This window comes from Heterodontus francisci, unplaced genomic scaffold, assembly GCF_036365525.1.
Source record: "Heterodontus francisci isolate sHetFra1 unplaced genomic scaffold, sHetFra1.hap1 HAP1_SCAFFOLD_59, whole genome shotgun sequence".
Lineage (NCBI taxonomy): Eukaryota > Metazoa > Chordata > Chondrichthyes > Heterodontiformes > Heterodontidae > Heterodontus > Heterodontus francisci.
The window spans coordinates 5,362,290-5,369,769 of NW_027140758.1; the positions used below are offsets into that span (position 1 = coordinate 5,362,290).

Here is a 7,480-nt window from a genome sequence, read left to right on the forward strand (position 1 = left end):
AAGGTCCCACTCCACCTCTTACTACCCACTTATTACTTATATACCGCTCAAGGACTTTTGGGTTGCCTTTCATGTTGACTGCCAGTCTCTTCTCATTGAAATAGAGGATAAGCTAAATATAGAAGATATAAATATTTCACATCCTTGGGTGAGTTGGAACTTTTTATGCCGTGGGTGGTGGAAGCAGAGACAATCAATGATTTGAAAAGGAAATTGGATGGATACTTGAAGGAAAGAAACTTGCAGGAGGAAAGGGATCGAGCTGGTGAGTGGAACTGACTAGATTGCTCCGGGGAGAGCCAGCATGGACGTGATAGGCCAAACGACCACCTTCTATGCTGCAAAAGACTCTGTGTTGTTTCTCAAATCCAATCCACTGGTGCTTGTTAAATAATTTCAAAGTAAATTGTGCAACTGGAAAATCAGAACCAAAGCATGGGACGCATAAAGAATTGAAATTGCCTTTAGATCTTCAATCTAACACTCCCCCAACTGAGCTATTTCAGCCCCACATTGTTAATGTCTTTGTGTCCTTGTTTTGGAAGAAAATACATACATTCAATTGTTTCCGAAAGGTTACAGAACACAACATGTGAGTAATATTCCCCATTGCTTTCTCAGTACTGATGGATTGTGAAGTGGGAGACAGCCAGAAGTGCCACCGAGCTGCACTGACCCCGAGCTGAAAATGAAATGAGATAAAGTTCAACCATTCACAGCAGAGAGTTAAGAGTCCCGAATGAAAGTGAGACTTGCTCATACTGTTGTTGACTTTCATTTCAAACACTCCTTGTAATCTCTGCTAATGAAGCCTAAAAAAAGGGAAAAACTAAATAGCACTCAAACTCACAACCCTGAGATTAAACGTCCCATGATCGACAGACTGAACTGTCACTTCTACTCTACCTCTGTTTGGATGGATGCAACTGTATGCTCCAATGCAAGGGCAGCTTTCAAATCCTCCCATGGGTCCACATGTCAGACTGAGTTACATGTTATAGACTCAAGCAAAGGAAATCTGCTCAGTTCCAAAACTATCAGCGAATTGAAGCTGATTACGATCAACATCATCAGAGGTCAGAACTACCTGGTGAAAGAAGACACCCTGAAGAAGGATCCACAATTATTCAAAGGCATCGACAAAGTGAAAAACAAGAAAATCCAAGTCAAACAGAAACACAGAAGAATTCCAATCCAAGCCAAACAGAAACACAGAAGAATTCCATTCCAGACCAGAACACAGTACTGTTGCTTTTGGAGCTAGGTCTCAGTTAATGCTAGAACATGGCTCCCTGCCTGACCCTAACCCGAAGGGTCCCGATGACATGTGTCGGGTTTGGGTCGCTCCTCCGGGTTCAGCATTTGGGTTCAGCATTCGGGCTCGGGTCAGGCCGGGCTGGGTCAGACACACTCGAACACTCAAAATGCCTTGTGTTATAATTGTGTTGGTGAAACACCGGAAACCGCAGATCTTTTGAAGTGTACTTCCGACTCTGCTTGGTATTTCAACTTCCTGTGTACTATTCAATAAACAGTTTTTGTGTACATTGTAGCAGAACTCAGCCCCAGGGACATAATTATCCAGTTAGCCCTTTCTTGCCCTTTCCTGATTCTAGGGGTGTTGAAGGCCTTTGCCATTTTAATCTTAATGAAATATTTACAATGTAATCAGTTGCTGCACTGTTGTGTAATAAGATGTTTTTAATGAGTTCTATTTTTCATTGACACAAATTTAACCTTTTTATGTTTTGGTTTATTTTTTGGTTTTCCTTCGTGCTTTGTATTCTTGGTGACAAAATCATTTGAACAGCTTCAATCTGCATTAATAGCAACTTCAACCTTTTCTTTAATTGCACAGTTTGCAAATGAATTGACTGCATCCCGTTAGGGGTTGGCAAGACGTCTTGTGCCTGCCTCAAAACATATTGTATTGAATAAAGATTGTAAAGCAAAGGAGGCTTGTAATGCAAATTAAGAGATTTAAAGGGGAAAGACAATGAATTATGCTCTGAATTTGGAATATATTTAGTGTCAGACTTGATAAATCGCTGCTTTTAGTTTAATGTGGCCTCAGTGTTTATGGATAATTAATGAAATTAAGAGGCATGTTTTATATACAATGCTCGGCATTAGTACTTAATAGTTGATATATAATTTTGAATATATTTTAATTTCTTTATTCATTTGACACTGCTAAATACGAAGCAGTCTTAAATAAGTTAATTTTTTTTTTGTAAAATCTGACTTACCAGATTAAAATATTAAATCAAGGGAGACATTTGAAAGATTACTGAACCAGTAATCCAGAGGCCTGGACTCAAGATCCAGTGACAGCCAGGACGTCAAGGTGGGAAACACTCTGCACTAGTCTGCAGTGAGCGATTCCATCGAAGGTAGAGCACAATCTCTTTAATATAAGAATGTATATTTTATAATAATTAATCACTCAAGACCTTACTGGTCTCTGCATCTCAGCTGCTCTCTTGATAAACTTGCAGCAAGTATTTCAGCCTGTAAAGCAGGAGTCTAGGGAATGTATAATGATATTTTCTAGCCTTCGGGCAATATTTTAATCAATACAGTGTGGGACAACCTGTCTGGGCACAACTCCATGAGTTTCTCTTTAACTAGTGACCTAACAATCACTAACTTCTATGGTAACAATCTTCAGCTCATCACCTCCGGTACGTAGCTCGAATCTTAATGTACATTGAAACAACCTTTCAAGTCCAGTTACAGTTTTTGTTGCTTATCTGCACAAGTGAAAAAGTGAAAAAGGGAAGCAAGTTTAACTGAACATTCTGGTGGTCGGTTCGGGCACGGGAAAAAAATGAAAGGAATCGGACCAGGTGGGATGTGGCGCTGTCAAGTTTGGGTCAGGTTTCATTTGCAGACCTGAGCACGCCTTTAGTTACTGCTGCAACTTTATTTTCCTACTTGACGATTTGCATATTTTGTTCATTTCAATGTTGTCGACAAGCTCTTTGAACCCAGTTCCCCGGCCCTCAAGCAGGCTCAGTATGGAAATCGATTCCGCTTTCTGGAAGGCTGAAACCAATCGATGACTTTCAACTAAAAATAGCAACAGAGAAAGGGTCATTTAGGATTCGAACTCAGGAACTCTCACACGTTAATTATTTATACACCCAAAGCAAGAATCATACCCCTAAACCAATGAGCCGCTGTCGGTGAAGTTTATTTTCCCTCCTGTGGAATTTCACTGGCACCCACAGCCGATCATCCATTTTTTTCTGATCAAAGCAACATCCTGCAAAGCTGAAATAAAAACAGAAAGTGCAGGAAATGCTCAGCACCTCGGGCAGCATCTGTGGAGAGAGAAACAGAGTTAACATTTCAGGGTTTTCACCTTTTGTTTGAGCCATCTTTTCAGACTGCTTCGGTCCATCCAATCTCACTTTTTATTCTATCCACATTCAAAAGGTGGTGCAGTGGTGAGCACTGCAATCTCACAACTCCAATGACCCAGGTTTAGTTCTGAGTACTGCTTGTGTGGAGTTTGCAAGTGGTACTTTATCAAATAAACAACACCCACTGCATTCCATTCATCAACTTTCTCAGATAGTTTATCACAAAATGCAGTTAGATTTGTCAAGCATGAACTTCCACTTATAAATCCATGCCCACTCTCCTTAATTAACTCAAACCTCTCCAAATGACTTGATTTTTTTCCCTGACCTGTTGGTCTCGTGCTGACAGCAAGCTCACCATAGAGCATGTATTTGGCAATGTGACCGTCATTCATTTGACCCAGTCAACAGAGCCACCACTGACTCAAGAGGGCAAACATGCTGCGGATCCCTGCACGCTGGTGTACTTCCGCATTCGGCACTCTGTCCTGCCAGGAGATGCCCAATATCCATCTGAGGCAGTGGAGGTGGAAGCTGTTCAGCTGCTTTTCTTGGCTTGCATAAGTTGTTGATGCTTCTCTGCGATAAAGGAGGGTGCTGAGAACACAAGCCGAGTACACGTGGAGCTTTGTATTTATGGTCAGTTTGCTGTCGGTTTGCACTTGTATTCTCAACTTTGACATGACAGCTGCAGCATTGGAAATCCTGGTGCTGATTTCAGTATCTAGGGACAGATTGCTGGTGATTGTTGATCCAAGGTATGTGAAGCTGTTGACAACCTCCAAAGTGATGTTGTCGATGTTGATGGAAGGTGGAGTCTCGACATCCTGGAGCATAATTTTCATCTTCCTGAGGCTGATCGTCAGTCCAAACTCCTTGCAGGCCAGGGAAAACCGATATACAAGCTGCTGTAAGTGAACTTCATTATGGGATGTCAGCACAGCGTCATCAGCAAACAGCAACTCACAGACTATGAATTTACCCACTTTGGTCTTGGCGCACAGTCTTGCCAAGTTGAACAGCTTGTCGTCAGCTCTGATGTGCAGGTGCACTCGCCCATCTGAGTACAGAAAGCGTACAATAACAGCATGGAGAAGAATACGCCAATTATAAAGGATGTGATAAGTAGACAGTTAGAAAATAATGATTTGATTGGGCAGAGTCAACATAGATTTATAAAAAGAAAAACAGGTTTGAAAAAACTGTTGAGTTTTTTGAGGATGTTACCTGTGGAACAGATAAAGGAGAACCTGTGGATGTGTGGTATTTGCATTTTCCTTTGGTAAGGTCCCACACAGGAGGTCAGTAAACAAAGTTAGAGCATGTAGGATTGGGGATAATATACTGGTATGGATTGAGAATTGGTTAACAGACCGAAAACAGAGAGCAGGAATAACGGGTCCTTCTCAGGATGGCAGGCTGTTACTATTGGGGTACTGCAAGGATCAGTGTTGGAGCCACAGCTGTTAACAACCGAAATAAATGATTTGGATGTGGGGATTAAATGTAATATTTCCAAGTTTGCAGATGACACAAAGCTCGGTGAAGTGTGAGTTGTGAGGAGGATGTAGAGAGGCTTCCAGGGGACCTGGAGCAGCTCAGTGAATGGGCAAGAACATGGAATATAATGTGAATAAGTGTGAAGTTATCCACTTTGGTAGAATAAACAGAAAGACAGAGTATTTCTTAAATGGTAAGAGGTCGGGAAGTGTTGATGTCCAAAGGGACCTGGGTGTCCTTGTTCCTGAGACACTAAAAGCTCTTGTGCAGGTGCAGCAATCAATTAGGAAGGCAAATAGTATGTTGGCTTTCACACGAGGGGTCATGAGTACAGGAGTAAAGATGTCTTGTTGCAATTGTATAGAGCCTTGGTGAAACCGCGCTGGAGTATTGTGAATAGTTTGGTTTCCTCATCTCAGGAAGGATATACTTGCCATAGAGGGAGTGAAACAGAGGGTCACCAGACTAATCCCTGGGATGGTGGGATTGCCTCATGAGGAAACTGGGCCTGTATTCCTTAAACTTTCGAAGAATGAGAGGTGATCTCATTGAAACTGACAAAATTCTTACAGGGCGTGATAGTGTGGGTGTCGACAGGATGTTTGCCCTGGTTGGTGAGTCTAAGACCAGGGGACATAGACTCAGAATAAGGAGTAGGCCATTTAAAACTGAGATAGGGTTGAATTTCTACACTCAGACGGTGGTGAGTCATTGGAGTTCTGTACCCCAGAGAGCTGTGGCAGCTCAATCATTGAGCATGTTCAAGACAGAAATTGATAGAAATCTTGATACTCATGACATCAAGGGATATGGGGATAGCAGGGGAAAGGGGCATTGAGGTAGATAATCAGCCATGATCTAATTGAATGGTAGAGCAGGCTCAACGGGCTGAATGGCCTCCTCCGATGTTCCTCTGTTCCTAAGAGAGTTGGCACCAGCGCGCAGCCCTGCTTTACCCCACTGCTGATCTTGAAAGTGTCTGATGTTGCTCCATTGTAACTGATGGAACTGTGCATGTTCTCGTGGAAAGAAGAAATGACGCCCAAGTGTTCAGGAGGGCAGGCAATGTTCCATCGCAGTTTGAAGAATCCGTCTCTGCTAACAAGATCAAAGGCCTTGGTGATGTCTTCCAACACATGTATGCCTCTGTGGTGCAATGGATAGCGTGTTGGACTTTTAAATAATGATTTAAAAAAATATTCAAAGGTTGTGGGTTCAAATCCCACCAGAGTCAGATTTTGGACCAGAGACAGAGGAACACGACGGAACAGAGAGTTCAGAAATGCGTCAAAAGCACAGACTCTGAGACAGAGCAAGAGAGAGAGAAGCACAGCAAGAGTGACATCACAATGGAGAGTGAGAGCAGGGAAACCGAGAGCTGCTGGGGTGAGTTTGCAGGATTTGGTTCTTGCTTCGGTGCAGTGGAAGGAGCTGTTTGGTGAGGATCTGGTAAGCTGTGACATCACAGGCAGGCAGGTAGTTGATTGGTTTGGAAGAAGCTACCTGTTTGATGAGTATCTGGTAAGTGATTAAGATCCATTTTAGTCCTAACGTTTAAAATAGTAAACAAACTAGTAGTAAGCTTAATAAAATAGACAGTAAAATAAATAATTGAATCAAATATTTAAGTAGTTAATTGAAACACGTTAAGGATGACAGGACAGGTGATGTGTCACAGCTGCAGCATGTGGGAGTTCCTGGATGCCAGTGTGATCCAGGGCAAACACGGCTGCAGTAAGTGTTTGCGGCTCAAAGAGGGAGAAAAAAGGAATGTAGTGGTAGTAGGGGACAGTATAGTAAGGTGGATTGATTCTGTTCTCTGCAGCAAAGAGCAAGCGTCCAGACGGCTGTGTTGCCTGCCGGTGTTAGGATTAAGGACATCTGCTCAGGGCTGGAGTGAAACATACAATGGGAGGGGGAGGATCCAGTCATCGTGGTCCATGTCGGTACCAACGACATAGGCAGGACAAGGATAGAGGTTCTGCAAAGTCAGTATGAGGAACTAGGCAGCAAATTAAGAAGCAGAACCTCAAAGGTAATCATCTCTGGATTATTACCTGAGCCATGTGCAAATTGGCAGAGGACAAATAAGATTAGAGAAATTTATGCACAGCTCAAAGACTGGTGTGGTAGTTGTGGGTTCTGGTTCGTGGGGCATTGGCACCAGTACTGGGGAAAGAGGTGGCTGTCCCGTTGGGACGGTCTGCACCTGAACCGTGCTGGGACCGGTGTTCTAGCGAACCACATAACTAGGGAAGTAGAGACAGTTTTAAACTGAATAGTGGGGGCAAGGAATCAAATTTGGGAAGATATGGTGAATCAAGGAGTAGAGACAAGGCAAGAGAGAACGGTATAAATATGGGAAATGATAAAGAGACTGTGACAGGAAGGGACAGAACGTACAAATCAAAGAGTAAATCAACAAATAAGGCGAGAGGTGACAAAAATAATAAAAGGACAAAACTAAATGCTCTGTATCTGAATGCATGGAGCATTCAAAACAAAACAAATGAACTGACAGCACAAATAGAATAAATAAGTACTATCTGATAGTCATTACAGAGACATGGCTGCAGGGCGACATAGATTGGGATGTGAATATTGGAGGTTAC

At 42.6% G+C, this 7,480-nt stretch overlaps 1 non-coding gene across 1 annotated transcript; it reads left to right on the forward strand.

Annotated features, from left to right (window-relative positions):
• Nucleotides 1–6,010: 6,010 nt before the first annotated feature.
• On the forward strand, nt 6,011–6,102 carry trnak-uuu (transfer RNA lysine (anticodon UUU)). The gene is given in 2 exon segments: nt 6,011–6,047; nt 6,067–6,102. It is a non-coding gene; the product is annotated as a tRNA-Lys (tRNA).
• Nucleotides 6,103–7,480: the final 1,378 nt, after the last annotated feature.